This window comes from Balaenoptera borealis (assembly GCF_965194805.1).
Source record: "Balaenoptera borealis genome assembly, chromosome: 1".
In the NCBI taxonomy this organism is placed as follows: domain Eukaryota; kingdom Metazoa; phylum Chordata; class Mammalia; order Artiodactyla; family Balaenopteridae; genus Balaenoptera; species Balaenoptera borealis.
Genome location: NC_138860.1, coordinates 20851329 through 20865887, shown reverse-complemented (window position 1 = coordinate 20865887; position 14559 = coordinate 20851329).

Sequence of the window (14559 nt, the reverse complement as noted above, 5' to 3'; positions counted from 1 at the left end):
TCCAGCCCCACCCACCAGAACACAGGCTCCAGTCCCCTCCACCAGGAAACCTACATAAGCCACTGAAACAACATACCCACTGGGAGCAGACACTAAAAACACTAGGAACTATGAACCTGCAGCCTGAAAAGGAGACACCAAACACAGTAAGTTAAACAAAATGGGAAGACAGAGAAATATGCGGCTGATGAAGAAACAAGGTAAAAACCCACCAGATCAAACAACTGAAGAGGAAATTGGTGGTTTACGTGAAAAAGAATTCAGAGTAATGATAGTAAAGATGATCCAAAATCTTGGAAATAGAATGGAGAAAATACAAGAAACTTTTAACAAGGACCTAGAAGAACTAAAGAGCAAACAAACAATCATGAACAACACAATAAATGAAATTAAAAATTCTCTAGAAGGAATCAATAGCAGAATAACTGATGAAGAAGAATGGATAAGTGACCTGGAAGATAAAATGGGGAAAAAACTGCTGCAGAGCAGAATAAAGAAAAAGAATGAAAAGAATTGTGGACAGTCTTAGAGACCTCTAGGACAACATTAAACACACTAACATTCGAATTATAAGGGTCCCAGCAGAAGAAGAGAAAAGGAAAATATCTGAGAAAATATTTAAAGAGATTATAGTTGAAAACTTCCCTAACATGGGAAAGGAAATAGTCAATCAAGTTCAGGAGGTGCAGAAAGTACCATACAGGATAAATCCAAGGAGAAACACACCAAGACACATATTAATCAAACTATCAAAAATTAAATACAAAGAAAAAATATTAAAAGCAGCAAGGGAAAAGCAACAAATAACATACAAGGGAATACCCATAAGGTTAACAGGTGATTTTCAGCAGAAACTTGGCAAGCCAGAGGGAGTGGCAGGACATATTTAAAGTGATGAAAGGGAAAAACCTACAAACAAGATTACTCTACCCAGAAATGATCTCATTCAGATTCGATGGAGAAATTAAAACATTAACAGACAAGCAAAAGTTAATAGGATTCAGCATCATGAAACCAGCTTTACAGCAAATGCTAAAGAAACTTCTCTAGGCAGGAAGCACAAGGGGAGGAAAAGACCTACAAAAACAAACCCAAAACAATTAAGAAAATGGTAATAGGAACATACATATGGATAATTACCTTAAATGTAAATGGATTAAATGCTCCCACCAAAAGACATAGACTGGCTGAATGGATAGAAAAACAAGACCCATATATATGCTGTCTACAAGAGACCCACTTCAGACCTAGGGAGATATACAGACTGAAAGTGAGGGGATTGAAAAAGATATTCCATGCAAATGGAAATCAAAAGAAAGCTGGAGGAGCAATTCTCATATCGGACAAAATAGACTTTTAAATAAAGACTATTACAAGAGACAAAGAAGGACAATACATAATGATCAAGGGATCAATCCAAAAAGAAGATATAACAATTGTAAATATTTATGCACCCAACATAGGAGCACCTCAATACATAAGGCAAATGCTAACAGCCATAAAAGGGGAAATCGACAGTAACACAGTCATAGCAGGGGACTTTAACACATCACTTTCACCAAAGGACAGATCATCCAAAATGAAAATAAATAAGGAAACAGAAGCTTTAAATGACACATTAAAAAAGATGGACTTAATTGATATTTATAGGACATTCCATCCAAAAACAACAAAATACATTTTCTTCTCAAGTGCTCATGGAACATTCTCCAGGATAGACTATATCTTGGGTCACAAATCAAGCCTTGGTAAATTTAAGAAAATTGAAATCATATCAAGTATCTTTTCCGACCACAATGCTATCAGACTAGATATCAAATTTAGGAAAAAACCTGTAAAAAATACAAACACATGGAAGTTAACAATATGCTACTAAATAACTGAGATATCCCTGAAGAAATCAAAGAGGAAATTTAAAAATACCTAGAAACAAATGTCAATGAAAACACAACAGCCCAAAACCTATGGGATGCAGCAAAAGTAGTTCTCAGAGGGAAGTTTATAGGAATACAATCCTACCTCAAGAAACAAGAAACATCTCAAGTAAAGAGCCTAACCTTATACCTAAAGCAATTAGAGAAAGAAGAACAAAAAAACCCCAAAGTTAGCAGAAGGAAAGAAATAAAGATCAGAATAGAAATAAATGAAAAAAAATGAAAGAAACAATAGCAAATATGAATAAAACTAAAAGCTTGCTCTTTGAGAAGATAAACAATATTGATAAACAACTCACCAGACTCATCAAGAAAAAAAGGGAGAAGACTCAAATCAACAGAATTAGAAATGAAAAAGGAGAAGTAACAACTGATACTGCAGAAATACAAAGAATCATGAGAGATTACTACAAGCAACTATATGCCAATAAAATGGACAACCTGGAAGAAATGGACAAATTCTTAGAAAAGCACAACCTTCCAAGACTGAACCAGGAAGAAATAGAAAATATAAACAGACCAATCACAAGCACTGAAATTGAAACTGTGATGAAAAGTCTTCCAACAAACAAAACTCAGGACCAGATGGCTTCACAGGCGAATTCTATCAAACATTTAGAGAAGAGTTAACATCTATCCTTCTCAAAATCTTCCAAAATATAGCAGAGGGAGGAACACGCCCAAACTCATTCTATGAGATCACCATCACCCTGATACCAAAACCATCTTTGTGACAAAGATGTCACAAAAAAGAAAACTACAGAGCAATATCACTGATGAACATAGATGCAAAAATCCTCAACAAAATACTAGCAAACAGAATCCAACAGCACATTAAAAGGATCATACACCATGATCTAGTGGGGTTTATCCCAAGAATGCAAGGATTCTTCAGTATACGCAAATCAAACAATGTGATACACCATATTAACAAATTGAAGGATAAAAACCATCTGATAATCTCAATAGATGCAGAAAAAACTTTTAACAAAATTCAACACCGATTTATGATAAAAACTCTTCAGAAAGTAGGCACAGAGGGAACCTGCCTCAACATAATAAAGGCCATATATGACAAACCCACAGTGAACATCATTTTCAATGGTGAAAAACTGAAACCATTTCCACTAAAATCAGGAACAAGACAAGGATGCCCACTCTCACCACTATTATTCAACATAGTTTTGGAAGTGTTAGCCACAGCAATCAGAGAAGAAAAAGAAATAAAAAGAATCAAAATCGGAAAAGAAGAAGTAAAGCTGTCACTGTTTACAGATGACATGATACTATACGTAGAGAATCCTAAAGATGCAACCAGAAAACTCCTAGAGCTAATAAATGATTTTGGTAAAGTAGCAGGATATAAAATTAATGTACAGAAATCTCTTGCATTCCTATACACTAATGATGAAAAATCTGAAAGAGAAATTAGGGAAACACTCCCATTTACCATTGCAACAAAAAGAATAAAATAGCTAGGAATAAACCTACTTAAGGAGACAAAAGACCTGTATGCAGAAAACTATAAGACACTGGTGAAAGAAATTAAAGATGATACAAACAGATGGAGAGATATACCATGTTCTTGGATTAGAAGAATCAACATTGAGAAAATGACTATACAACCCACAGCAATTTACAGATTCAATGCAATCCCTATCAAACTACCAATGGCATTTTTCACAGAACCAGAACAAAAAATTTCACAATTTGTATGGAAACACAAAAAACCCCGAATAGCCAAAGTAATCTTGAGAAAGAAAAATGGAGCTGGAGGAATCAGGCTCCCTGACTTCAGACTATACTAAAATGCTACAGTAATGAAGACAGTATGGTATTGGCACAAAAACAGAAATATAGATCAATGGAACAGGATAGAAAGCCCAGAGATAAACCCACGCACATATGGTCACCTTATATTTGATAAAGAAGGCAAGAATATACAATGGAGAAAAGACAGCCTCTTCAATAAGTGGTGCTGGGAAAAAACTGGACAGCTACATGTAAAAGAATGAAATTAGAACACTTCCTAACACCATACACAAAAATAAACCCCAAATGGATTAAAGACCTAAATGTAAGGTCAGACACTATAAAACTCTTAGAGGAAAACATGCGAAGAACACTCTTTGACATAAATCACAACAAGATCCTTTTTGATCCACCTCCTAGAGAAATGGAAATAAAAACAAAAATAAACAAATGGGACCTAATCAAACTTCAAAGCTTTTGCACAACAAAGGAAACCACAAACAAGACAAAAGGACAACTCTCAGAATGGGAGAAAATATTTGCAAATGAAGCAACTGACAAAGGCTTAATCTCCAAAATGTACAAGCAGCTCATACAGCCCAATATCAAAAAAATAAACAACCCAATCCAAAAATGGGCAGAAGACCTAAATAGACATTTCTCCAAAGAAGATATACAGATTGCCAACAAACACATGAAAGTACACTCAATATCACTAATCATTAGAGAAATGCAAATCAAAACTACAATGAGGTATCACCTCATGGTCAGAATGGCCATCACCAAAAAATCTACAAACAATAAATGCTGGAGAGGGTGTAGAGAAAAGGGAACCCTCTTGCACTGTTGGTGGAAATGTAAATTGATACAGCCACTATGGAGAAGAGTATGGAGGGTCCTTAAAACACTAAAAATAGAACTACCATATAACTCAGCAATCCCACTACTGGGCATATACCCTGAGAAAACCATAATTCAAAAAGAGTCATGTACCACAATGTTCACTGCAGCACTATTTACAATAGCCAGGACATGGACGCAACCTAAGTGTCTATCGACAGATGAATGGATAAAGAAGATGTGGCACATACATACAATGGAATATTACTCAGCCATAGAAAGAAACAAAATTGAGTTATTTGTAGTGAGGTGGATGGACCTAGAGTCTGTCATACAGAGTGAAGTAAGTCAGAAAGAGAAAAACAAATAGCATATTCTAACACATATATATGGAATTTTTAAAAAATGGTTCTGAAGAACCTAGAGGCAGGACAGGAATAAAGACGCAGTTGTAGAGAATGGACTTGAATACACAGGGAGGGGGAAGGGTAAGCTGGGACTAAGTGAGAGAGTAGCATTGGCATACATACACTACTAAATGTAAAATAGATAGGTAGTGAAAGCAGCTGCATTGCACAGGGAGATCAGCTCATTGCTTTGTGACTACCTAGAGTGGTGGGATAGGGACGGTGGGAGGGAGATGCAAGAGGGAGGGGATAGGGGGCTATTTGTATACATATAGCTGATTCACTTTGTTATACAGTAGAAACTAACACAACATTGTAAAGCAATTATACTCCAGTAAAGATGTTAAAAAAAAAATACTGTATTCTCCTCTCCTTGCATCACTGTGGGCTATGGTCACCCAAATAGGGTGAAATTAATTCATGTGAGGCGAAGGGTCAATAGCAAAGATTCTAGCCATTCCAGCAATTTATTTTAGATTGGTTCACTTTTTTGAGGCTTAAATATTATTATTTTTGCATAGTTAAATATGGTAACGTTCCAATGGCACCAAACATAAGTCCTTTTACTCCAACATTCCATCTCCCCTGCTCCCTAGTTCCCATCTTCAGAGGTAGCCACTCTAAACAATTTTGTTGATATTCTTCCAGAAATAGTCTATGCTTATAAACTTTGCATTATATAAATATTTTAAAAATTTGAATAATGATAGCATATTAGCAATTTTTCTTGAGACTACTCCACATTAGTCCAAATAGCAGCTCTAACAGTTTATGATGTTAGACGTTCCAGCATTTGGTGGCAGGATTGGATCTGGAACTCAGAATCCTTAATTTTACTTCTACTCCTTTGCAACAACTCTCAATTATTTTCCTTTGATCCTGAAATACTCTATGGCAAGAAAGACATACTAAGTGTACTTGTTTTATTAGTGTATTGTCCAGGCTGCTGTAACAAAGAAACCCCAAGGTACAATGGCTCAAACGAGATAGAAATTTGTCTCTCCCTCCTATGATAGCTCAGAGGGAAGTGGTCTAGGGCTTGTAGGGTAGCGAAGGTGTCTTTCATTTAGAGCTTCCACCTCTGAGTCCAGAGCGGATGATTAATTCTTATCATCTCCCTAACCCGGGGAGAGAAAAAAAGGAGTCAGGAAAGAAAGCACACATTTCTTTTTAGAAGCACGACCTGTAGGTGGCGCACATCACTTCTCACATGCTGTTGGCCAGAGCTTATTCACAGAGCACATAGGCTGCTCAGCTAAAACTCGGGAGCTCTGTTACTAAAGAAGGCAAAATGGATACTGTTGGCCAACCAGCAGTCTTTTTCACAATTGGAGGGTCCTAGTCCCAACTGTACCCAAGCTGACACCAGATCATGAGGCTATTTCCTTTTGCCCCTCTGCCCCCATCCTGGCTCATGACGACACACAGATACATCTTGGGTCTCTGTGGCTGAGATGATAGGTCTGAGAATTTCTGTGTTTTGACTAGAGGAGGAGAAGGAGGAGGAAAGAAGTTTGGCTCTGGGCACCCACTGCTCCACAGGAAGAGGATGTCTTCAGCTTTCCTAACAGAGGCAGAATGGTGTCCTGTGCTGCCTGATTCCGGGGCAAAGTCTGACCCCAAATGGAAAAAGAGCCCTGGAAGAAGCTGAAAGGGTCCTTTTTGACAAGGAACTTTGTGAGAGTTAGGGCTCGGGTGATATGGTTCACTGCAGAGAAAGGGAAAGAGGTAACCGTCCATCATTTCTGCGTGGAACACACTGGTGTCCTCCAATGGAAGAAAGGAACTTACATTTCAGCGGGGTGAGATGCACAATAAACAAAACACGTTAGTATATTGTAGAGCACTTTGATAAGTGCTGTGAAGATAAATAATGAGGAAGGACAACAGGGAACATTGGGTGGCGGTGGTAGAGATTTTTGCAATTTTGAAAGAGTGTATTGGAAAGGTCTTTCCAAGAAAGTGACATCTGTGTAAAGATCTGGAGGATATGAGGGTGTGAACTCTGTGGATATTTGCAGGAAGTGCTTCTGGGCAAAGGGGAGAGCACATGGAAATGCCTGGAGGTGAGAGCATGCCAGGTGTGTTTGAAGAAGAGGAAGAGGGCCAGTGTAGCTGGAGCAGAGCGAGTGAGGGGGAGAGTAGGAGGTGAGGTCCCAGAGGTAAGGGAGACAGATACTGTAGGGCCTTGTAGGACACTGTGTGAGGATGTTGGCTTTCATGTGGGGTGAGAGCAGAAGGGACTGTAGGGTTTTGAGAAGAGGAGTGATGGGATCTGAGTTCGTTTATAGCATCACTCTGGCTGTTAAGTTGAAAATTGACCTTAGAAAGGCAAGGCTATTGTAACTATTTAAATGAGTGACGGTGATGATTTGGTTTAGGAGAAGTAGCCAGAAGTTTGCATTCAGGCTGTATTTTCAAGGTGGAGTCACAGTATGATGAAGGATTGGAAGTGGGGGGTCAGAGAAAGAGGTGGACTCTAGGGTGTTTTGCCTGAGTGACTGAGGGATGGAGCTGCCATTTACTGAGATGCAGAATTTTGGGGGAGAGGAGGAGCAGATTTTGGAGGGAGAATGGGAGCTCACGTTTTGGCATGTTAGGTTTGAGATGGGCATTGGACAACGAAATGATATAATTTGAAGCCCTGGATTCAGCTATATCTTTAGTCAGATATACCTCTTAGATTTTCCAGGTCTATGAGCTCATATAATTTTTTTTTTTTTTTTGGTGCTGTGGTTCTTGACTCAATGACTGCAGCCAAAAGTCCTAGTTTACTCACCCTCTTATTGATTCTTGACTACCTCTTTCCCATGTTCATCCTATCAAAGTTCACTGTGCCCATATTTCTCTCTCTTGTCTGTCCTGGGTTATAACCCATGAAAAGGCAAGGGCTAAGACTGTGGCCTTCTCTTCGAAGTTCCACCTAAGTCTTTTCTGTGTGTGTATGTGTGTGTGGTGAGAGAGAGTATGTATTGAGGCAAACCGTTAATAAATTATTATTGATGCTAATTCAATTTAAAAGACATCTACTGAGTGGTGAATAAGACAGTGTCTGCCTTCACAAGCAAAGAAGACAGATACATCAGCAAATAGCTATAAGGCTCTGTGACATGAGCCATCATTGCAATATGAGAATATAGATCAGGGGAAAATTAATCCTGAGCAGGGAACTTCGGGCTTCTTTCTCTTTTCACCAGAAGAAACTGTAAGAAAGCATTAAGGTTTGGAGTTGGAGACTGCTGTTCTGGTCCTGGTCTTACTCATTATGAACTATGTGATCTTAGGCAAGACACTTAACTTCTCTGGATGGATGTTGGACATGCAAGCTATGTAATTGGGAATTCTGGATTCATTTGGGCGTTTAGTCAGAACTTGGATTTTCCAGTTCTGTGAGTCAATAAAATTCTCATGTGCCTCACCTGTTAAATGGGCACAATGACACCTGCACAGCCTATGCCATGGGGCTAATTGTGAGAGTTAAGTGTGATAATGGATGTGAAGGTGTTTTAGGTTTGGTACAAGGCCAAGACAGAGGTTTTTACAATAACCAAAGGATTTCTGTGAAGTTCCCCAATTTCTTTAATTATAGAATTCTTTTTCAAGACATTGGAAGAAATCCCACAGGAAATCAGAAATTCTATGCCTTCCCTTTCAGGGACCCACTATTTTAACCTGAGGGGTTATTTTTAACCTCAAATGATAGCACAGTGAAGACACAGTAGCCCAACCCAAGTATGATGACAACGGGTGTTGTCTACAGAGTCTGATAAATCAGGGCACTGCTGTGTTTTTTCTAACTTTTCTAATTGCTAAAGTGCTGTGAAGGTACTTAGAGGCTGCCCAGAGGATGGGAGGTCGGGAAAGAATAAAAAGTGTGTAAAAGGTATATATATGGCCAGTGAGTTGTATTTACAGGACTGTAGTGGGAGTCTTGTATCCACAATATCACCAAGAGAGGAGATTAGAAGTCAATTGTCTTGCTAGAATTTTTTTTTCCTCTAAAACTGCGTGAAAGACTGGTCTGTCAATCCCACACCATCAAGAGCAGCCAGTCTGGGGTGTCCAAGGGAGCGTGGCTAAGCATGAATTACCTTGCAAGTTAGGCAAGGCTTTCCTGCTCTGGCTGGATAGCCCATTTTTTTCTGGCACTGTATTGAGTGCTATTGCAGACTGAGGTTTGGAATTCAAGGATATAAAAGCATCTTCAAGGAGGTGGGAGGTAGGGTGGGGATAGGATAAATGCAAAGGATGGGGTCCCAAGAGGCCCAATCAGGCAGGGATGAGTTTTTTAAAGAAATATATTATACATACAAAAATGTATAAAGAATATAAAATGAGCATTTATGTATGCTCTAGAGTGTTTTTTCAAGGCAGATTTTCAAGATTTGAAATTAATGCTTGCATTTTTAACTAGGTGATGGTTATCCTTTTAGACAATGAACCATAAAGATGTAAAACTTATTGAAGGACTAACAGTCTGCAGAGCATAGGAGTTAACCTGAAGCTAAGATAATAGAGAAATTTGACAAGGACAGGATGTGATAAAACATGTAAGAAGCAAAATCAGACTATTTATTGACATTGGACCTTACTATCTCTTTTTATTTCCTGCTCTCCTTTTACAAAATTTGAAAGGTAATTGAAATGGCATGGGAGCATTTCTAGCATATGTTTTAATCATGGGTCCAACTTAATGGTCCAACTTTGGGGTGTCATAGATGAATAAAATATAAGGGATGGAAGTTACCCCTCAACTTTTTTCACGCTCACTTGACCTCTGCTAGCACCTAGAGCCTACAAAAATGTTTCTGAGAGTGTATCCCATGGACACCTTCTATGGGATACTTATAATTACAGTAAGTCCCTTACATTCGAACCTTCAAGTTGCGAACGTTCAAAGATGCGAATGTGTGTTCACACGTCCAATCACATAAGTTAGTTCACGTGTCTGACGTACATTGTCACGTGCATGTATCCTCTACAAGTGGGGGTGCTTTTGTGTACTTTTCTGTACAGTACTATATGCAGTACAGTAGTACAGTATCTTTATTTCAAGCCCAGGATGTCCAGAAGCAAGTGTAAAAGCAGCGGTGTTGCAGCTGGTCCTGCTAAGAAGCGCCAGCTGTTGTACTGTACTACTGTACTTATCAAGGTACTGTACTGTAAGATTAAAAATGTTTTCTGTATTTTTTGTGTTTGTTTGTTTTTTATGTATTATTTGTGTGAAAAGTATTATAAACCTATTACAGTACAGTACTGTATAGCCGATTGTGTTAGTTGGGTACCCAGGCTAAATTTGTTGGACTTATGAACAAATTGGACTTACGAATGTGCTCTTGGAACAGAACTCATTCATATGTAGGGGACTTACTGTATTTGGTCAAAGGGGCTTGGGTCAATGTTAGGGAAGTTTCCTTCCTTCAGGACCTGTGGAGTCTCTTGTACCCTAATGTACATAGAGAATATCCAAGATGGGGGCAGGGGTAGATGGTGAAATGTAGTACGTACAATATCCAGAGTTTCTCAAAAAATGTATATTTGCTAACTAATGATATGCCACCTTGGATATTCCCTGCTTTTTGCTTGTGTTTCAATGAAAGTTTACGTTCTATAACACTCAGTACTTAAATGGTGTGTGTGCATGTGCTTTAAATTTTAAAAGAGTTTAATTTTTTAAAGCATAATCAAAATTTTAACCTGCCTTATTTAAAAAAAAGCTTTATTGAGGTATAATTGACATAATTAAAATGTCCATCTTTACGTTTTATATATAATTTGATGTTTTGACGTATGTATACACTTGGGAAAGGATCACGGCCATCAAGATAATGAACATATCTATTACCCTCAGAAGTTTTCTGGTGTCCCTTTCGTTTTTCCTCCCCTGTCCTGCCTAACATCCCATCCCATCCCCAGGCAACTGCTGATGTGCTTCCTATCACTATAGATTAGTTTAGATTTTCTAGAATTTTGTGTAAATGGAATCATACAGTACCTGCTTTTTCTTTTTCAATGTGGCATCTTTCACATAGCATAATTATTTTGAAATCGACCCATGTTGTTGAGTTTCCAATAGTAAATTCTTTTTTACTGCTGAGTGGTATTCCATTGCATGGTTATACCACAATTTGTTTATCTATATACTTGATGATATTTGGCTTGCTTCCAATTTTTTATTATTACAAATTAAGCCGCTATGTACATTCAGTTACATGCCATTTTTTTTTGACATCTTTATTGGAGTATAATTGCTTTACAATGGTGTGTTAGTTTCTGCTTTATAACAAAGTGAATCAGTTATACATATACATATGTTCCCATATCTCTTCCCTCTTGCATCTCCCTCCCTCCCACCCTCCCTATCCCACCCCTCTAGGTGGTCACAAAGCATTTTTTTTGTTTGGGTATAACTGACATATAGTACTATATTAGTTATTAGGTCAGGTGTGTAACATAATAAGTTGATATTTGTGTATATTACCACAATATAATTTGATATTGTATATGTTTGTAAATGATTACCACAGCAAGTCTAGTTAACATCTACCACCATACATAGTTATAAAAGTTTTATTCTTGTGATGAGAACCTGTAAGACCCACTCTCTTAGCATCTTTCAAATATGCAATACAGTATTATTAACTATAGTCAACGTGCTGTACATTACATTCCCATGACATTTATTTAATAGATGGAAGTTTTGGGTACAAGTCTTTATATGGACATGTTTTCATTTCTTTTGGAAATACCTAGGACTGGAATGGCTTGATCATATGGTAGGTATATGTTTATCTATTAAAGAAACTGCCAAACTGTTCTTGAAAGAGGTTCATCCATTTTACATTTCCACCAGCAGTGTGTGAGAATTCCAACTCCTCCACATATCTTACTTGATATGGTCAGTCTTTTTAATTTTAGTCATTCTTATAGGTATGTGCTGGTATCTCTCTGTGGTTTTAATTTGCATTTCCTTAATGACTAATGATGTTGAGCATCTTTTCATGTGCTTATTTGCCATCTTTATATTTTTCTTTAGTGACATGTCTGTTCATATCTTTTGTCCATTTAAAAATATTAGGTTGTCCTTTTCTTATTATTGAATTTTAAGAATTCTTTATATTCTAGTTCTTTGTCAGATGTATGACTTGTAATTTTTTCTTCCAGTTTTCTGCTTGTCTTTTAATCTCTTCACAGTGACTTTTGAGAGCAGAAGTTTTAAATTAAAGTTCAATTTATCAATTTTTAATTTATAGATCTTCCTTTCAGTGTTATATTTAAAATTTTTTGGCAAATCCAGGTCACAAAGATTTTTCTCTTATGTTTTTTTCTAGGAGTTGTATAGTTTTCAGTTTTACATTTAGATTTATGATTCCTTTTGAGTTAATTTTTATATTTTATGCAAGATATAGATCAAAGTTCACTTTTTTGTACTTCGATATCCAATTGTCCCAGCACCATTGTTGAGAAGATTATCATTTGTCCATTGAATTGCCTTGCACCTTTGTAAAAAATACCAGTTGTCCTTATGAGTATGGGCCTATTTTTGAGGCCTCTACTCGACTCCATTGATCTATTCGTCTGTCTACATGCCAGTACCACACTGTCTTGGTTACTGTAGTTCAGGGACAGCAAGCTTTTTCTGTAATGAGTCAGATAGTAAATATTTTAGGCTTCGTAGGGGCACACATGTCCTCTGTAGAATTTTTTTAAACAATCTGTTAAAAATATAAAAACCATTCATAGGGTTGTAAAAAACAGGCCATGGGCTGGATTTGCTTCAGGCTCTAGTTTGCTAACTCCTACTCTAGCTTTATAATACATTTTGAAAGTAGGTTATGCTGGTCCCCTACCTTTGTTCTTCATTTTCAAAGTTGTTTTGGCTATTCTAAGTCCTTTGCATTTCCATGTGAATTTCAGAATAAAGTTGTCAGTTTCTACAAAAAAGCCTCTAGGATTTTGATTAGTCTTTGTTTGGTTTTGGGGTTGCATTGATTCTCTAGGTCAATTTTGGGAGAAATGGTATCTTAACAGTATTGATATATCTCCTAATCCCTAAATGTCCTATGTGTCTAGGTCTCTGTTACTTTACTTCAGTGATATCTTGTAGCTTTCAGTGTACAGGTCTTGTATTCCTTTTATCACATATATCCCTAAGTATTTAATATTTTTTGAAGTTACTGTAAAGAGTAGTGGTTTGAAATTTCAATTTCCATTTTTATTGCTAGTGTATGGAAATAAAGTAGAACTTTGTATGTTGATTTTATAAGTGGCAACTTTGCTAAACTCACTTTATAATTCTGTTATCTTTTTTGTAGTTTCCATAAAATTTTCTACATAGATGATCTTGTCATCTACAAATAAAGATAGTTTATTTTTTCCTTCCCATTCTGGATTTTTATGTCTTTTTCTTGAACTGGCTATACATCCAGAACAATATTGAACAGAAGTGATGAGGGAAGACACACTTGTCTTTTTTCTGATTGTAGGGAGTTTAATAGTTTGCTAAGGCTACTATAACAAAACACTACAAAATGGGTGGTTTAAACAACAGAAACTTATTTCTCATATTTCTGGAAGTTACAAGTCCAAGATCAAGGTGTTGGCAGGTTTGGTTTCTTTTGAGACCTCTCTCCCTGGTTTGTAGATGGCCACCTTTTCACAGTGTCCCTGCGTGGTCTTCCCTGTGTGTCTGGCACCAGTCATTGGATGAGGGTCCATTCAATGACCTCCAGAAAAGACCCTATCTCCAAATATAGTCACATTCTGAGGCACTAAGAGTTAGGACTTCAACATATGAATTTTGGGGCACACAGTTCAGCCAATAACAGGGCAAAAGCATTCAGTCTTTTATTATTAAGTATGATGTTAGCTGTAGGTTTTTCGTAAATGCCTGTTATCAAGTTGTGGATGTTTCCTTCTATTCTTAGTTTGCTGAGAGTATTTATCAGAAATTAATGGAATTAATGTTGAAATTAGTCAAATGTTTTTCTATATCTACTGATATAATAATATGATTTTTCTTAGTTTGTTTACACTGTCCTTTTAGGGTGTTAACTCAGCCTCGATTTCCTGGGATAAGCTCCAATTGGTCATGATGTATTAATCTTTTTATATATTATTGGATTCAATTTTCAGAGATGTACTAGCTAATGGAACAATAAAACTGTCAAAATTTAAGTTGCATTTATACACAAAACATAAAGAAATAAGTTCAAAACTAAATGAAAACTTTGAAAGAAAATGTGTGGAATTCAAAAGATGGAAGAAATAGATGTTTACTATTTCATGTATAAGATGGAAGTTCGTGTTGCTAGCACTAAAAACTGCATATAATTACCGAAGCCGTTTTAAAGCTGTTTGCTTGGAGATGGGTTAATCTGTAGCAAAGCAGATAGCTCAAGTGTCACCTTTCAATGACACAATAGCTTGACTTATTTTTGAACTGGCTAATGATATAGAAAACCAACTCAAAGAACAAATAAACTAGAAACGTATTTTTCATTGCACCTTGACTTATGCACAAATATTGCTGAGCTTGCAATTTTTTTCATATATGTGCAATTTGAACATGATGGCAGTTTGAAGAATTCATTTTTTCCAGCTTCATTGTCAACAGTTACAATTGG